At 44.5% G+C, this 19,848-nt stretch overlaps 1 protein-coding gene across 5 annotated transcripts in view; it reads left to right on the plus strand.

Annotated features, from left to right (window-relative positions):
- KCNIP3 (potassium voltage-gated channel interacting protein 3) overlaps nt 1-19,848 on the plus strand; it is a 135,151-nt gene that overhangs the window by 96,005 nt on the left and 19,298 nt on the right. The gene's annotated exons all lie outside the window — the stretch shown is intronic.

Raw genomic sequence — 19,848 nt, forward strand, 5'->3', positions numbered from 1 at the left:
GTTTCCGCAACCGGAGGTGCCTGTTCTGCACATGCGCACGGTGTAATAAAGTGCTTCTGCGCATGTGCGAGCGGTGAAACCCGGAAAAATACTTCTAGGTTTGTCACTTTCACAACCCGAAGTTTATGTTACCCAAGGGTAACGTAAGCCAAGGTTCTACTGTATTTAATTTTTAAATTTATATACCCCCATCGTCCATAGATCTCAGGGTGATCCACAACATAAAAATACATAAAAAAGAAGAAAACAACAACAACACAGAGACCAATAACTCACCCGTTGAGCAATCCAGATGAAAGGTGGAATATAAACATTTAAAATAAAAAACAATTAAAACTGGCTTCAGAATTGAGCCTTATGTGATTTGTTCTGGTAGTTTGGGTACCATATGATGGTCACTGCTGTTTCAGGCCAAAGGGAGCCCATCTAGTCCAGGATCCTGTTCTCACAGTGGCCAACAGAAGCCCCAGTGAGAGTCATGCAAGCAAGACACACGCGCAGCAGGAGGACTCTCCCTGCTTGTGATTCCCAGAAACTGGCATTCAAAATGCTTAAGCAACATTAATTGGGCAGATCTCAACTGGGTAGTTTATAATGGCTGCTGGGAATTGTAGCTCTGTGAGGAGGAAACTACAGTTTCCAGAACTCTTTGGGAGAAGTTATGTGCTTTAAATGTGCATTGAATGTGCTTTAAATGCATGGTATGGCTATCCCAGGACTCCATCAGAAGATTCCTTACAACGCCTCTGTTGGTTGATAATAATACAGTAGAACCTTCGCTTACGTTACCCTTGGGTAACGTAAACTTCGGGTTGCGAAAGTGGCAAACCTGGAAGTATTATTCTGGGTTTCGCCACTCACGCATGTGCAGAAGGGCTCTACGCACCACTCACACATGCACAGAACAGGCACCTCTGGTTGCGGAAACCTCGGGATCCGACCGGCATTCCGAACAGATCCCATCTGTAATCGGAGGCACCACTGTATAATAATAATAATAATTTATTATTTATACCCTGTCCTTCTGGCTGGGTTTCCCCAGCCGGATGGGCAGCTCCCAACAGAATATTAATAATAATAAAGCGATAAAACATCAAACATTAAAAACTTTCCTAAACAGGGCTGCCTTCAGATGTCTTCTAAAAGTCAGATAGTTGTTTATTTCCTTGACATCTGATAGGAAGGCATTCCACTGAGAAGGCCCTCTGCCTGGTTCCCTGTAACCTCCCTTCTCACAGAGAGGGAACCGCCAGAAGGCCCTCAGTGCTGGACCTCAGTGTCCGGGCAGAACGATGGGGGTGGAGTCGCTCCTTCAGGTATACTGGGCTGAGGCCATTTAGGTCTTTAAAAGTCAGCACCAGAACTTTGAATTGTGCTTGGAAACATACTGGGAGCCAATGTAGGTCTTTCAGGACCAGTGTTATGTGTTCTCGGCAGCCGCTCCCAGTCACCAGTCTAGCTGCCGCATTCTGGATTAGTTGTAATTTCTGGGTCACCTTCAAAGGTAGCCCCACATAGAGTGCATTGCAGTAGTCCAAGTGGGAGTTAACTAGAGCATTTACCACTCTGGCAAGACAGTCTGTGGGCAGGTGGGGTCTCATCCTGCGTACCAGATGGAGCTGGTAGACAGCTGCCCTGGGCACAGAATTGACCTGCGCCTCCATGGACAGCTGTGAGTCCAAAATGACTCCCAGGCTGCGCTCCTGGTCCTTCAGGGGCACAGTTACCCCATTCAGGACCAGGGAGTCCCCCCACCCGCCCCCTGTCCCCCCAAAACAGTACTACTATCTTGTTGACCCATCATTATCATCTCCATATGCCCAGTGGGGTGGAGGCTGAAACAGGGCATCTTACCTTAGGCCCATGTGTGAGTTGATGGCAGAGGCAAGAGTTGAATCAAGGGCTCCCTGGCTCCCTCTCTTAGGCACTTTTGCAGCCAGAGAGTTCGACGTGCATCAGGGGCACCCCTTGGGGGGTCTCTTGCTTTTTGGCACATGTTCTCCATTGGCTAATCATATTTACCCAGGAACCCCCATGTATATATTTATCCACACTGCTCCGACACCTGGGAAAATGCAGAGGCAAGAGGTATCAGTAACCACAAAGTCATCTTTGCAGCCGATAATAAAATATTAACCAAGGAGGAAAACCTGCTTGCTTGCATCTTAAACCAAGAAACTGAATCTCTTCTTTCCTGGACCCCTCAAGGATGACAGTTTCTCCCCTGCCTCTGTGATGCCTCTTTCCCTCTGCACCTTGGCAAGAGTCCAGGAAGGTCCAGAAGGCAGGAGAAGGAGGGAGGGAGGCACCAAGGAGGGAACTGGAGAGTAGAGAAACCCCAGACATTCTCTACCCCCAAACCCTTCTGGGTGGCAGGAAGGAGGGAGACGTGTGAGAGAACAGCTTGCCCCTAGATGGAACATCCCATTGCTGAGTCAGCAGTTTCAGCCATCTCTCAGGGTGGGTTTAGCACGGCGGCAGCTTAGTCCTATTTTTAAAATATGCTCACAGTTGCTGCATCATTGTCCCAGGCTTGCTCTGACCTTGCTCAAGGGAACACATTACACGCTGCATCTCAGTTTCTGGTTAAAGATATATAATCATAATAAATCTGTTTGACAAGAGATGGCCCTATACTGAGGTGAAGATTTAAGACACCTTTAGGGTGGCCAGATGGGAGACTGATGACTAGGATGGCGCATGAATTGCTTTGCTGGGCAAGAGCAAGGAAAGGTCCATGAGGACCAGCCTCCTGGGAAGGCAGGGTGCATCTCTGGCCAGTTATTCCCAGCACCAGATGCACAGAGCTATGCTGCCTGAACAGTCAAGATGCAGACAGCAGGCTTACCCTTTGAGCCAGGGGTTAGAAGCTGAGGAATGGGACAAAAAAGACTATAAATCACTCTTTCCCCACTTGGTGCCATCAAGTTGTTTTGAACTACAGCTCCCATCAGCCCCAATGCGAGTTGCAGACCAAAACGTTTGGTGGGCACCTTGCAAAGCCTTCCCCCCAAAAACCCAACAACTGCTCCCAAACTCCCCAAATTCCTATATGGAACCAAACGGTGCCCATCGCCTCTGTAGCCGTGCATCTTTTAATTGGGCTTTTCTAGGTATAGAATGTGAAATCTTTTCAAGCGGATTTGGGGGTGGAGGGGGCCTTGCAGAAAGAAAGATGTTCTCCTGCTCATTTCAACCTCTCTGCCCGTTCTCCTTGCTGCACTGTAACTAAGTGCAGAACTCCATCAGGGGAGATGCAGAAAAAGGCAAACAAAAGGATAAGGGGCTGGAGCAAGTCCCCTGCAAGGAAAGGTTAAAAAAGGGGGTCTTTAAATTTAGCCGAGGGTGAGCAAGGGTGAGGGGGACATGATAAGAGTTGCATAGAATTATCCATGGTCTAGAGAAAGTGGACGCGGAGATACTTCTCTTCCTCTCTCATAATGCTAGTAGAACTCTGGGACCTCCAATGAAGCTGATGGTTGAAATATTCAGGATAGACCCCAAAAAAGTACTCCACACAACACACAGTCAAATGCAGAATTTACCGCCACAAGACGTAGGGATGGCCCCCGACTTGGACAGATTTAAAAGGGCCTTAGATGAATTCATGGAGGATGAAGGGCTGGCCTTGTTCACTGGCCAGGAAGGTCATCTCCTTCCTGCCATGTCAAAGGCCTCTGCATGCCAGTGCTGGGAATCACAAGGAGGGAGAGGTTTGTTGTGCTCAGGTCCTGCTGACAGGCTTCCCTTGGAGACTCCTGGTTGGCCACTGTGAGAACAGGATACTGGACTAGATGGGTCTTAGGCGTCACCCAGAAGAGCTCTGCTGATGGGCTTGGGCACAGGGTGCCACCTTCTTTCAAATCCTTCCTTGGGATCTCCCTTTTCTGCATGACCTTTGCTTATCCACTGTCTCCATTCAACCCAGCTCTCAGTGTGTGCCATGGCATTTCATAGAGTTGGAAGGGATCCCGGGGGTCATCTAGCCCAACCCCCTGCAATGCAGGAATCTTTTTGCCCAACATGGTGCTCTACCGACTGAGCCATCCAAGTGGCTTGTCCACATCCTTCCCGCCTTTCTCTCTGTGTCGATTCCTCATTGTCTGCTTTAGGTCTTAAGCTCCTTTTGAGCAGGTCTAAGTTTCCTATGAAACTCAGGAAGGCGCTCTCTGCTGATGGAACAGTCATTATAACATAATCGTGGTAATTTGCTTCTCAGTGATTCCTAGCTGAATGGGAACCTGGATACCTTAAGGACAGCCCCCTTCCATATATAGCTTCCCTCGCAAACCGCAGTGTCCTCTTAGTGGATCTCTGCTTCCACCTTTGGACATTGGGCTGGGGACTACAAGAAATAGGGCCTTCTGCTTCGCTGTAGGGCCTAAGGAGGCCGGATGGCCTTGCACTTTAATGACCTTGAGAAAATGGGAGAAATCTTTCCAGTGGCTGAAGATAGTCCATCAGTGCTTCTGTTATGGCTGCGCCTGACTTAATTCTGCCCTGGATGGCTGATGTATTGTTTTCCTTCATGCTTGTTGGTCTTTCTTTGCATACAATATAATCCCAGTCTATAGGCAATCATATTTTAAAATGAGGTTCTGAAGAGCAGCTCCACCTGGCTCCACATATATTGTTCTTATATCTCTTTTAGGACAGCCTTTGCCAGCCTGGTGCCCTCCAGATGTTTTGGACTCCAACTCCCATCAGCTCCACTAACAGAGCCATCTTCCCATCAGCTCCAGAATCCTATGTCCTTGCCGACCAGGACTGATGGGAATTGTAGTCCAAATATCTGAAGGGCATCAGGTTGCCAAAGGTTAGAAGACTGCAGAAACAACCATGCAGAATGCAAAAAGCACATCTCAACGCTGACCAGGGCTGATAAGAGCTGTCCAAAAGTTCTGGAGGACACAAGTTTACAGAAGGCTGTTCTGGGGCATAATCGGTAATTGTATGCCAGGCTGTCTTTTACAATCTAGTACCCCACTGGCTCAGGAGGCCTTCACACAAAGAAATTGTTCCAGGGCTCAACAACATCCTCTTCCTAGTCCTTTTCCAATGCACATGCTTTGTTCAGGAGCAGGGGTGCCAACTTTAATAAAATATTGAGGGGGGGCAGGTAAGCTCCACCCCACATGATTGATCACATGATGTGGAACACACACACACACACCCCATTTGAATGGCAGCACTCATCAACTTGGGGGGGGGGAGGGCTGGCCCCCTCAAATATTTATTGTGGGGGAAGAGTTGGCTCATATCCTCAGAAGTCACTTCATCTCAGAGCTTGAGTGAGTAGAATCCAGTCAAGGGAGAAGTGGGCACAGGTTGACTGATCCCTCTAGCCGCCCCAGCCAGTGGGCATGCAACCCATTGAGGGCAATGGCGGTTATGGTGTCTCATCCTCTGCAGTTCCACGTGGAACTGGATTATCCCATAAATCCACAAAATATTTTGCAATCTGAACAACAACAAAAAAAAACCCACTTAGTATTTATATGGGGCGTCAAGAGCATTTATGGTGCTTCTTATATGTTTCCTTGGGGTGATCTTCACATGAGGCCTGCAAGGTGGCCTCTCCCAAACTGGTGCCCTCCAGGTTTTTTTACTACAGCTCCCATCAGCTTCAGCCAACATGCGGGTAACCAGCAGCAGGAAGCCCTGAAATGGAGTGTTTGGGGTTGGGGTGCCAGAAGCTTGGGATCCAGAGGATATGAAGCCACACACGTCCCACAAAGTCCTTCACCTGGGCCAGCCTGGAGTTGGTATGCAAAAAGTAAAGCGTGGCGAGCCACTTCTTTCTATGCACATGCGTGCATTCCTTCTGTCCTGTGCAGCAGACAATGGATCTGCTTCCCTGCTTCTCACAGCTCTGCTGATCTCCAACCCAGGGAGTTTCCTCATGTCTTACAAAACAGCCTTAACCATGACAACCGACTGATAAACCTCTGTGCAAATGTTGCACCAACAAATCAGGATGGCGGCTCAGTTAACAGGTCCTCTGGAGGAGCCTTAGAATGTGCCTCCAGGCCTTTGAGGCCTGAGCCATGTTGCCTCGGGGGCGGCACAGAACCAGATCTCCTCCTCTCTCCAGCTGGAATACCAAGGCTGCCGCTCCTGGCTCTGGCACCATCCATGGTAATAAAGATCCTGCAATTAGAACTTAGTGAGCAATTCTGTTGACAGAGCACAAGACGCATTAGGATCTTGCTCCTTCTCTCACGGCTGGGTTGATCCTGCAGACATAGCAAAAATAATGAGTAGGAAGGATTTAATCATCCACAGAAGTCTTTCCTCGGGACCTTGAGCCTGAGGCGAGCCTTCCCTGGGACAAATAATTACTGCAGAACATCTACTTTGACAACAACCTTCAGACTCCCGGAGATCTTGCCAGGAGGGGGGGAGAGATCTCAATCTGTTGAGTGTCACAGGCTGCCCACCCACCCCATCTAAGTGCTGCTGTTTCGGGGGCTTCAATCGAGTTGTCAGGATGGTTCTGCTGCTTGGGGTGGATCCAAAAGGACCCCTCCCCCAGTGCTTCAGGGCTCATCCTTGCCTGGAGGTCTCCTCATCCCATGCCTCTCTTGCTACTCCTCTGGAATCCTTGGCTGCCCTGTCCTGCAAGGGATCTTTTAGCATTGCAAGGGTAGAAATGATACCCCCATCTCCAGCCTCCTTACCTCACTCACTTTATTATCTCAAAAAGACATCTCTCTACTGAGGTTTCAGTAATATGCAAGTATATTTAGATTGGAATAATTGAGTTTAGGGAAGTTTTTAATGTTTGATGCTTTATCATGTTTTTAATATTCTGTTGGGAGTCGCCCAGAGTGGCTGGAGAAACCCAGCCAGATGGGCGGGGTATAAATAAGTTGTTGTTGTTGTTATGGGTTAAGAAGGCTTTTGACTGATAGTTTTTTGAAGTTTTTACACTGCTTTCTTAATTGCAATATGTTTAAATGTTGCTTTGCCTTGTTACTACGTGATATTATTATTGTGAGCTGCCTAGGCTCCCTTTGGGGAACAAGCATGAGATTTTTATTACAGGGTGGGGAAGCTCAGGGACCTCTCTGTCTGGCTGCTGACTATCCACAGGCCACTCACCCTCCTCAGACACCCTTCTCACCATCCCTGCTTCATACTCTCTTGGAGTGTTTCTGCCTGGCTGGAATATGCCCTTGAACTCTGACCATTCCTTCTGCTCACCTGGGTGGGGGTCATAGAAAGGGGCATGTGAATGTGTACAGAACCTAGGTAAAATTTATGTTCATTGCTCTGCCCTTTTTTGCCTCTGGCCCTGAACACCACTGGCATGTGACCCCTGGGAGGTTGTCCAGAAGGGAATGGAGATAGCTCAGTTGGTAGGGCATGAGACTCTCAGGGTTGAGGGTTCGAGCCCCATGTTGGGCAAAAGATTTCAGCCTTGAGCTAAAAGGCTCTTGTTGTCCCTTCCAACTCTATGATTCTATAATTTGCAGACCCCTGAGCCTGCTTTAATTTTACAGTCATGATTATGGATATACTGAAACAGACAGGTGAACCAAATGGCAATTTCTGAGGTCAGAAGTAACAGTTTAGATGCTGTGTGCATCCTGGACTGCTGTCTATATTTATTCCATCTTCCCAATGTTTCCTTGCCGGTTAATTTTGGAGCATCATGTGATCTTTCACACAATGTAAAAGCCACTTTTGGGTGGGGTATAAATATTATTATTATTATTAGGAGCCTAGTGAAAGTTTAGCACTTATGTCTGTACTAATTATTTCCAGGGTAAAAAAATCCACTTTCAACTCTGTTCACTTGGGAAATCGCAGGAGTTTTGCCCTGTAATTTCCCCCCAGTTTGCATGAGCACACACCACACGTGTGATGAAATGTGGGGTGGTATCCTGCATACAGTTCTTCTCCACCCTTTAACATTTAGCATAACAGGGCAGCATATCAGTAAAAAAATTCACAGTCCCATAACGCAGCTGGTACCACAGTCCAAAGGGAACATCAGATATCTTGACAGAAGTGCTATCCTAACCAGGGAAACTAATGCAATCAACCTCACATCCCAATGCAGCGAGTGCATTTCAACCCAAGTGGGCCACTGACAGCACTTAGCGGCTTGGGTCCAAACTTTAACTTGCCTGCTAATCCTCAGGTCTGTCTGCTTGTTTTGTGGTGCCACTACTTAGCTAGCCACACACCATCTTTGTCTTTGATCTTCTCCCAACACAATGAAGCTCCTTGTGATTGCTGCAAATGCCCTTCCCTATCTCCTGCTCGACATCAAAAAAACGAAGATCCTGGCCACTGGGCCCACCACCTCCTGGCAAACAGAAGAGGAAGAAATGGAGGCAGTGAGAGATTTTACTTTCTTGGGCTCCATGATCACTGCAGATGGTGACAGCAGTCACGAAATTAAAAGATGCCTGCTTCTTGGGAGAAAAACGATGACAAACCTAGACAGCATCTTAAAAAGCAGAGATATCACCTTGCCAACAAAGGTCCGTATAGCTCAAGCTATGGTTTTCCCAGTAGTGATGTATGGAAGTGAGAGCTGGACCATAAAGAAGGCTGATCGCCGAAGAATTGATGCTTTTGAATTCTGGTGCTGGAGGAGACTCTTGAGAGTCCCATGGACTGCAAGAAGATCAAACCTCTCCATTCTGAAGGAAATCAGCCCTGAGTGCTCACTGGAAGGACAGATCGTGAAGCTGAGACTCCAAGACTTTGGCCACTTCATGAGAAGAGAAGACTCCCTGGAAAAGATCCTGATGTTGGGAAAGATGGAGGGCACAAGGAGAAGGGGACGACAGAGGACGAGATGGTTGGATAGTGTTCTCGAAGCTACCAGCATGAGTTTGACCAAACTGCGGGAGGCAGTGGAAGACAGGAGTGCCTGGTGTGCTTTGGTCCATGCGGTCACGAAGAGTCTGCCACGACTCAATGACTCAACAACAGCAACAAATCTCCTGCTCCCTTTTTCTCTCTGTTCCATCCCATCACCCACACCTGGCTCTGACACCTGGCTTCCAGCCGCTTGCTGTTTTCAGGTGGGATTCAGTTGTGTACTGGCAAAGTCAGTTTGTGCAGTGGATTTGATGATCAAGTGTAACAGATTCGCTTCCACCCCCAAACTGCACTTTTTTGCAATAAGAAAAGTGGTGGGAAAGTGTAATGGGAAATGTGTGATAATGAATGCTTGATGCAGCTGTAGAAATGAACACATCTGAATTCTCAATAAACAGTGGAGGTCTTCTGAACCTCCCACAAGGTTTATGAAAACAAGTCAGGATGAATCTCAATAAGCAGTGATGCAAAAATCACACTTTCTGTGTCTCTCCTTGACACATTAGCTAGAGTGGAGTTCATGGTTTAATGGGAAGCACCCTCATTGGGTGACAAGGTGTCTTACTTACTTCAAATTGTGGTAAATTTCAAGATCAGTAGGCCAGGGCATTGCATTTTGAGTAACTTAAAATGGTGGGCAGCTTTGGGAGATCATGGATGAAGCCGAGCACAGCCAGTTAGGTGCCACTGCAAGCCCCTGGGGCCCTTGGCCTGTGACCAGCCTGGCCGGCTGCTGGTGGCAGCCCTGCAGGAAGAGGCTTGTTGGTACTCTGGACCACCTGACCAGATGCCAAGTAATCTGGCAGAATTGGTAATCCTGTCCAGAGGTGGCACCTTTGGGAGTTCACCCAGCAGCGCCTTCTGCAAACTTGGAGGCCCCTGCCTGCCAGGAGCACCTTGGTCTGAGGTCACCATTTGTGCATCTGGAAAGTCTTTGCCAGCTTTTGCATTGGATTGCAGTTCTGTTCCAAGTGGGGGGTGGGGGTTTAGCTGAGCGGTGCAATGAATGTGAGGCTCTCCCCCTGCTGTTTTTCCTTGCACTTCTCATTGCCTTGCTGTAACTCCAGGTTTTGCCCACTTTCCTGGAAATTAAGCTAGAAGAGGGAGAACGGAGAGGTCCTTGGCAGCAAGCAGGACAGGACAGAATGAGACTTACTCCCATGTGCGCAGGTGATTCCAGACTGAAAATGAGAGGACAATGAACTCCATTGGCTTAGCCCTAATCCCATAACAGTTGCCCATGGCTCTATCATACATACAGTCATCTGATCTATCTTAAAGCCATTTTTTGCTGGCTACTGTCCCACAGCAAGGAGTTCCAAATGTTATTTGCATATAATTTGACTAAGAACTTCTCTGCTGCCTGTCCATTTCAGTGGATGAGCCACCCTGGTCTTCCAAGATCAACCCGATCTACCTGAGTGCCTTTTAGCCTTGGGAAGAGATGCGTTGGCCTATGGAGTCTTATAGCCGGTGCCATGACAATTACAGCTTATGAGAGGCTGGGTGGCAGAACGCACAGCGAGCAGAAGGACTTGAGAATCGGTTGCGATTTCCTTTCTTTTTTTAATGTTATTTAATAGAAGTTTAAAGATTACAGAAGAAGAAAAAAAGAACAATAGAAAATTTAACAGAACATACCTTACAATACATAAAAAGAAAAACATAGAAGAACAAGACAACAAGACAACAAAAAGAAACAAAAGCATTAAAACACACATCCAATATTCCATATCTTTACCTTTCATTTACTTGTTTCATCGACCTCCTCACACCTCCCTTTTTTGTATTCTAGTTCAATTAGCTATTTCAGCAAATTCTTTCCATCTTTCTCAATTTTTGTTCTATAATTTATCTTAACGGTCTAACCTTAAATTTTTCCATTTTGGTCCATTATCAATCAGTTTTTACTTAATTCTTTATTACATTTCTGCTAAAGCCTTATAGCTTCATTCCAGCATCCTTCTAACATTCATTAATTTTGCAATATTTCTGTAAATATACTTTAAATTTTTTCCAATCTTCTTCCACCAACTCTTCTCCCTGGTCTCGGATTCTGCCAGTCATTTCTGCCAGTTCCATATAGTCCATCACCTTCATCTGCCATTCTTCCAAGGTGGGTAGATCTTGTGTCTTCCAATACTTTGCGATGAGTATTCTTGCTGCTGTTGTGGCATACATAAAGAAAGTTCTATCCTTCTTTGGCACCAATTGGCTGACCATGCCCAGGAGAAAGGCCTCTGGTTTCTTCAGGAAGGTATATTTAAATACCTTTTTCATTTCATTATATATCATCTCCCAGAAAGCCTTAATCCTTGGGCACGTCCACCAAAGGTGAAAGAATGTACCTTCAGTTTCTTTACATTTCCAACATTTGTTATCAGGCAAATGGTAGATTTTTGCAAGCTTGACTGGTGTTATGTACCACCTATAGATCATTTTCATTAGATTCTCTCTTAAGGCATTACATGCCGTAAACTTCATACCTGTGGTCCATAACTGTTCCCAGTCAGCCATCATTATGTTATGTCCAACATCTTGTGTGGTTGTGATTTCCTTTCAGTGACCCTGTGTCCCTGCTTTGCTAGAGAATCCTCCAGTTCTGCACGTCTGTGGGTGGGGTGGCTCTATTTTTAGGAAAGGGATATGAAATTCTTGGCTGGTTGGAATCCCAGAGGTCCTTGAAAGCGAGACTTGTGGCAGAAAATAATGTGTTATCTGAGCTATTCTGTGAAGCTGGAGTTCTGGATAGATCAGTGGTCAAAGCCTCTGTTTTGCATGCATCAATCTTGGATTGATTTTGAAATCTGTATTTTTCAACCAAATGCGTACGTATGAGACAGTGGTCTAAACTGGGGCAGCCTTTGGAAAAACCTATTTGTTCTTTCCCTGGTAAGTTTAGATTTTTCATCCATGTAAGCAGTTTAAGTAACAGGTGCTTAGAGTAGATTTTCCCTGTCACTGACAGTAGACTTATCGGTTTGTAGTTCTTTAGTTCACCTGGGCCACCTTTTTTAAAGATGACTTTTTAAAAAAAGATTGAAATAATTATTGATATGAGCCATATTTCAGGGATAATTCCATATTCATCAGTGAGAGTCAATAATTGTGCTAGGGGTTCTGCCCACCAGTCTATGAAGGTCTTAAATACTTCTATTGGTAGACCATCCTGCCCTGGCGACTTGCCTAGTTTAAAACTATTAACCATTCCTCCAATTTCCTCCTCTTTCACCCTTGGCCACTCCTCTAGTCTGTCCAGGTTGTTATCATTGCTCTCTTTTCCATTCAATTCACCATGCAGGTCATTAAATATGGATATGAAATACTGGGTCCATTTGGATTCTGCAATTGGTGGAACAACTAAATGGTTGCCCAGGTTTCAGGCCTCCATACAATAACAACCAAAATGTTGTGTGTTGTTTTTGTTTTGGATGGAGTCGAGTAATTGGGACCATTTTTGGGAGGCATATTTTTTTTCTTTTTGGCCAAGATATTTTCTTTCTTCATTAAGGTAGAAAGTTCAGTATGGATATCTTTGAAAATTTGGCACATTTTCTTTTAAGTTGAAAACATTCTTTTTTTCTTTTTTTTTATAAAATTTTTATTGGTTTTACAACGTTTTAAAAAGACAAACAAACAATGAAAATGACAAACAAACACGCATAGTTTCATACATATTTTCTTATAAACCTCTTTTCTTGGACTTCCCCATACCCCCCCTCTCTGCATCCCAATGTCCATACTTCAACTAGCAACTCCCAATTATTGCTTTCAAATCTCTGTCAACTTAGTCCTTTTCTATCTTCTAACCATATATCCCTGTACCCCCTTGTTTCTAAAAACCACGACATTTTTAACATTCATTAAGTTTATAATAGTCCTTCAGATAACTTTTAAACTTTCTCCAGTCTTCTTCCACCGTCTCTTTTCGTTGGTCACGGATTCTGCCTGTCATCTCGGCCAATGTCATATAGTCCATCACTTTCATCTGCCATTCTTCCAGAGTGGGTAAATCTTGTGTCTTCCAATACTTTGCGATGAGTATTCTTGCCGCTGTTGTAGCATACATAAAAAAAGTTCTATCCTTCTTTGTCACCAATTGGCCGACAATGCTCAGAAGAAAGGCCTCTGGCTTTTTGGGAAAGGTACATTTAAGTACCTTTTTCATTTCATTATAGATCATTTCCCAGAAGGCCTTAATCTTCGGGCAAGTCCACCAAAGGTGATAAAAGGTACCTTCAGTCTCTTTACACTTCCAACATTTATTATCAGGCAAATGATAGATTTTTGCCAGCTTGACTGGGGTCATGTACCACCTGTATACCATTTTCATAATGTTTTCCTTTAAGGCATTACATGCCGTAAATTTAATACCGGTGTTCCATAACCATTCCCAGTCAGCTGACATGATGTTATGTCCAACATCCTGAGCCCACTTAATCATAGCAGATTTTACTGTTTCATCCTGTGTGTTCCATTTCAACAGCAAGTTATACATTCTAGATAAAATCTTAGTATTGGGTTCTAACAGTTCAGTTTCTAATTTTGATTTTTCCACCTGGAAACCAATTTTCCTGTCCGAAAACATTCATCGTCGAACCAGGGTCTAGTTCTGCATTTAAATGCCTTGACAATTGGTGGAGTGTTGAGTTCTTCAAACTTTTTGAAAATTTCACTATATACTTTCAGAATGTCACTACGAGAATTGATATTCTTTAGGTTAGACAGCACTTGGTTTCTCAAATCAGCTGTAAGTTTTTGCCCCACTACTACACTCATTTCCTGAGACCATTTAGTTGGGTCATTTGCTTGTGTTGGCAAAATTTTCTGCTATTCCAATTAGTTGTTTATAAATTGAAGTTGAAATTTATAGACATCAGCAGTGGTTGGTGATCACTTTCTGTACACGTCCCAATTTTGAAATCCACTATCAGATTTACAATATCATAAGAGACCAGCATGCAATTGATGATACTACATCCTCGAGGAGGGAAATTTGTGAATTCCTCATATCTATCCCCAGCTGTTGAGCCATTCACAATTTGTAACTTAAAATTGTTACACAGCTTGAGCAAATGTGTACCTTCCCTGTTTATAACCTTGTCTCTAGAGAGTCTTGCTATTTTCATTGAATATGCAATATCATCGGTGGTATTCCAATTTAAAGTGGTACATAATTGTTTGTTATCAATTCCCACCCTAGCATTAAAATCACCTGCTATTACTAATGAGGGGTTTGGGTTTCTATCTGTCAAATTTTCAATGTAAGAGTTTAATTGTGACCAATTTTCAGCGGAGATAATGTTTGTAGTAGGGGGGATATAGACATTTACAAGCAACAAGATACCACTTTTAGTAGTTAAAAGTAGAGCTTGTGCAAATGAAGAGCATTTTTCTAACTGTTTGACTTCAAACCTTAGATTGTCTTTAACCAGACAGCAAAAACCTGCTTTGCATGCAGAAGTTCCCAGGTTCAGACCCTGCAATCGCCAGGCAGTGAGACCCCTGCCTGAATCCCTGGGCTACCATAGGTCCTCTTTTCCCAGGACACGTCCTCTTTTTCTTGGGTAAAATGAGAGTTGTCGTAGCCATCCATAGTTAAAAGTAGAAGTCGGCAAATGTGTCCTCTCTGTGGGTGCTTAATCTTTTCTTTTGCTTGCCACTCCTCTGCTCTGCATTGCAAACCGTGGGCTCTGCTTCACGGCCTCTCTCCCCTGCCCATAAGAGCCACAGCTGTATTTTGCTTGTTTATTTTAAACTTGGTTTCATTGAATCATAGAATAGAATCATAGAATCATAGAGTTGGAAGAGACCACAAGGGCCATCGAGTCCAACCCCCTGCCAAGCAGGAAACACCATCAGAGCACTCCTGACATATGGTTGTCAAGCCTCTGCTTAAAGACCTCCAAAGTAGGAGACTCCACCACACTCCTGGGCAGCAAATTCCACTGTCGAGCAGCTCTTACTGTCAGGAAGTTCTTCCTAATGTTTAGGTGGAATCTTCTTTCTTGTAGTTTGGATCCATTGCTCCGTGTCCGCTTCTCTGGAGCAGCAGAAAACAACCTTTCTCCCTCCTCTATGTGACATCCTTTTATATATTTGAACATGGCTATCATATCACCCCTTAACCTCCTCTTCTCCAGGCTAAACATGCCCAGCTCCCTTAGCCGTTCCTCATAAGGCATCATTTCCAGGCCTTTGACCATTTTGGTTGCCCTCCTCTGGACACGTTCCAGTTTGTCAGTGTCCTTCTTGAACTGTGGTGCCCAGAACTGGACACAGTACTCCAGGTGAGGTCTGACCAGAGCAGAATACAGTGGCACTATTACTTCCCTTGATCTAGATGCTATACTCCTATTGATGCAGCCCAGAATTGCATTGGCTTTTTTAGCTGCCGCGTCACACTGTTGGCTCATGTCAAGTTTGTGGTCAACCAAGACTCCTAGATCCTTTTCACATGTACTGCTCTCAAGCCAGGTGTCCCCCATCTTGTATTTGTGCCTCTCATTTTTTTTGCCCAAGTGCAATACTTTACATTTCTCCCTGTTAAAATTCATCTTGTTTGTTTTGGCCCAGTTCTCTAATCTGTCAAGGTCGTTTTGAAGTGTGATCCTGTCCTCTGGGGTGTTAGCCACCCCTCCCAGTTTGGTGTCATCTGCAAATTTGATCAGGATGCCCTTGAGTCCATCATTCAAGTCGTTGATAAAGATGTTGAATAAGACCGGGCCCAAGACAGAACCCTGTGGCACCCCACTAGTCATTCTTCTCCAGGATGAAGAGGAACCATTGATGAGCACCCTTTGGATTCGGTCAGTCAGCCAGTTACAAATCCACTGAGTGGTAGCATAGTCAAGACCGCATTTTACCAGCTTCTTTACAAGAATATCATGGGGCACCTTGTCAAATGCCTTGCTGAAATCAAGGTAGGCTACATCCACTGCGTTCCCTTCATCTACCAGGCTTGTAATTCTGTCAAAAAACGAGATCAGGTTAGTCTGACATGACTTATTTTTCAGAAATCCATGCTGACTATTGGTGATCACAGCATTCCTTTCTAGGTGCTCACAGACTGTTTGCTTAATGATCTGCTCCAGAATCTTCCCTGGTATTGATGTCAGACTGACTGGGCAATAATTATTTGGGTCCTCTCTTTCCCCCTTTTTGAAAATAGGGACAACATTTGCCCTCCTCCAGTCTGCTGGGACTTCGCCTGTTCTCCAGGAATTCTCAAAGATGACTGTCAGTGGTTCTGAGATCACATCTGCCAGTTCTTTTAATACTCTTGGATGCAGTTCATCTGGCCCTGGAGACTTGAATACATCTAAACTAGACAAGTATTCTTGTACTATCTCCTTAGTTATTCTGGGCTGTGTTTCCTCTGCTGAATCATTTGCTCCAAATTCTTCAGGTCGGGCATTGTTTTCTTTATCGGAGAAGACTGAGGCAAAGAAGGCATTGAGGAGTTCAGCCCTTTTTGTGTCCTCTGTTTGCATTTCACCATCTTCTCCTCTGAGTGACCCCACTGTTTCTTTGTTCTTCCTTTTGCTACGAACATACCCATAAAAGCCTTTTTTGTTGCTTTTCACCTCTCTAGCAAGCCTGAGTTCATTCTGTGCTTTAGCTTTTCTGACTTTGTGTCTACACGTGCTGGCTATTTGTTTGAATTCCTCTTTGGTGGTTTCCCCCCTTTTCCATTTTTTGTACACATCCTTTTTAATCTTAACTCAGTTAAAAGTTCTTTAGATAGCCACCCTGGCTTCTTTAGGCACCTTCCATGTTTCCGTCTCATTGGTATTGCCTGACGTTGTGCTTTTACTATCTCCCTCTTAACAAACTCCCAGCCATCATGAACTCCCTTTCCTTTTAGTATTACTGTCCATGGGATCTCACCCAGAACTTCCCTAAGTTTTATGAAGTCGGCTTTCTTAAAGTCAAGAAATTGAGTCCTAGTATGCTTGGCTGCTCCTTTCCGCTGTATAGTAAACTTCAGAAGAGCATGATCACTCACGCCTAATGATCCTTCCACTTCTACCCCACTAACCAGGTCATCAACATTGGCTAGGACCAGATCTAAAATGGCTGTTCCTCTTGTTGCTTCTCCCACTTTCTGGACAATGAAGTTGTCTGCAAGGCCAGTGAGGAATCTGTTTGACCTTATGCTCTTGGCTGAGTTTGACATCCAACAAATATCCGGCCATTTCCAAACACTCAGGCCATTTCCAAACATTTTCTTTATAATATATGCCTACTGTAAAAGCTAAACCAACACTAAATAAAGATTCCCAAACCTCATTTGGTATGTCCATCTGATGATCTTTTTGTGGGATAACCAGCCTCATATAACTAAGATGCTAATTAAAGCCTAATTAATGGGGTTAATACCATAGAATAAGCTGCCCTGCTGGGCTTAGCTATATCCTCTTTCCCTCACCTAGGGAGGAACTAGGTAATCAAGGCCAATCTACCTGAGAAGCTCAACATGTGAAGAGGTTTGAGCTGGTTGCTCCAGCTCGCCTGCATGGCTCTCACCAGCCACTCTTGAGTTCCTGTACCAATCTAGAAACCTTTACCCCTTTATAACTAAGCTAACTTGCCTTTGCACGTTTTCTGAAGCATATGAATCTGAACTTCGGAGAGTTTGTAAGTAAACCATTTCTTTACTTACCAAACGTATGGTTCCCCCCCATGCTTGGAAAAGAGGGAAACTTTAGAAAGAAACCTTTTCAGGGGACATTTTAGAACTCACTTGGAGGGGCACATATTTTAAAAGTCTAGCAGCCTATATTTCCATGCTTTGGTTTGCTGCATGTTTTGTGATTTTAAATCTCTGCTAATGACATCACGTGCATGCGCAGAAATGGTGAATTGCCACACGTGCAGACACGGGTTGCGTTCGCTTCTGGATGTGAACGGGGCTCCGGAACTGTACAATGTGCCTGTGCTTCACTCTCCCAATTTCGTTAGTTAATATTTGATAGATAATTTGGTGAGGGCTCCCCCCCCCAAAAAATGTATTCCCAATTAACCTTTCAAATTCCATTTTTGTTCTTCTTAAATATGTTTTCATTTGTATCAATTGGAACGCGGGGTGGGGAGGTTACTGTTCACATTCATCTAACATTTGCCAAACATTTTCAGCTATAAACCTAATTACAATAGTTTCAAATGTCCGTGCATCTTAAGAGTTAACTACCATTCATTCCAAGGGCATTGTGCAATAGAAGTGCATCCTGGATTGTGCTCATGGGGTCAGATCTGTCTGCCTCCCAGTTTTAATGACCACCCACATTGCCACTTCAGCCAATTCCTACATTTTTATCCTGCCATTGCTCAAGGAGCTGTGGTTGGTTTACATGGTTCTCCTTCACCTCAATTTTATTACTACAGCAGCCTTCGTGGGTGAAAGAGGATTTGAATCTGGGTTTCCCTGGTCCGCCCAGTCTGACATTCTAAGCACTACTCCATGCTGTCTCTTGCCCTGAAAACAAGGTTGTATCTCATCACACACAAACCTAGGACCTTAATGCCCTCTATTCCCTCCTTTTGTGATTTTAATAATAATTATCTCTGAACCAGGACTTAATTTGTACCTCAATCTCTTCCTGGCATCAGTTTTCAATTGCAGCGCATAGTGAGTAGTGGACCAAGTGTGAATGGTCCTTGAGCATGTGCAGAGTACATTTATCTCATGACAAAGTGAACAGTTTCCAGGTCAGAGGGTCAAGTTTCTTGACTTACCTGAATCCCTGGCATCTCTTTTTCTCGAAGGTAAACCCTGCCCCCTCCACCTCCCTGAACTGCCCTCCATGCCTGGGTTTGCTAATAAAATTGATCTGCTAATAAAAGAGAGTGAGAGAGATTCTGCAGGTAAAACTGTTTTTGCTTTCCATTAGTTACACTTAGGAAAATGAGCTGTTTTTGACCTTGATTTAATGGAAAAACTTATTATGACTCAGTCTGAAAACTCTTTGAGGCCACGTGACAGCAGCAGCAGCAGCAGCCGTGTTCGCAGAGCCAATCCCCTGCAACTCACATTCCCCAATTCCCTGGTGCCTAGTAAGACAAGGATTGTTAAGCATGTGCCCACCCCCCGCTCAAATTAAACAACAGAGACACATAACTCCCATAATATACCCCTTTCCCATTATGACTATTTTTTAATGCTTGATGAACTTCTTGTAGTCATTTGCATGCTTGGGTAAAATGACTTTTGCCAGAAATGACTCTTTAGAAGTTTGTAGGGTCAGAATGCAAAGACCAGACTGGCTGAGTCAGTTTAACCAGTAGTGTTCACAGTATTCTATTGCGGGGTGGGGGTGGGGGGTGTCACATTTTTTGGATATGTGGGCTCTGATCCAAAGGGCTTGCCTGTGCATATACTGACAGAATGGTGTACAGACATCTCACACCAACCCTTAATAGCTAATCACTGGCTGAGCCAATCACTGTATAACCTTTTGACAGAAGTGGATGAAATTTCCAGACATAGACATTAGCTAAGTGGATGAAGCCTGTCCAATTTCAAATAGGTGCAAGGTGGGATGTTCCTTCTAAATCTCTCCCCAAAACAGTGTGATTGGATGTGAAAATTGAGGGCACTGTTTGGAAGCTAAAGTTGTCGATACCAAAACTCCTCTCCCTCCTCTCCCGCCCTCCATCCTGATGTCTTTCTTATATGAAGAACTTGGGTGGGTGTGTATATATATATATCCGCAAGAGGCTGTCTGTGTCCCTCCAGATCTCCAAATTGGCTCTGAAGCTTCACAAAGAACCAAATTGTGTTAGGGATTATTCAGAGAATTCCCGCTTTGTTTCAGGAAAGACCCAAGTATCCCCAAAGCAACCCACTTAAGTTTGAGATTATGAAAACCAAGTGCACATCCATAATTAATACTACACATTTCTCCTAAAATATTCATGATAAAAAAGTTTTTTATTGTTTCCCAAGACTTCATGAGATTTGACTTAGAGAAAGCATGTTTCAGAGGTGCTGTAAGTTAAGAGGTA

This window comes from Podarcis liolepis (assembly GCF_965112155.1).
Source record: "Podarcis liolepis genome assembly, chromosome: 7".
NCBI lineage: Eukaryota > Metazoa > Chordata > Lepidosauria > Squamata > Lacertidae > Podarcis > Podarcis liolepis.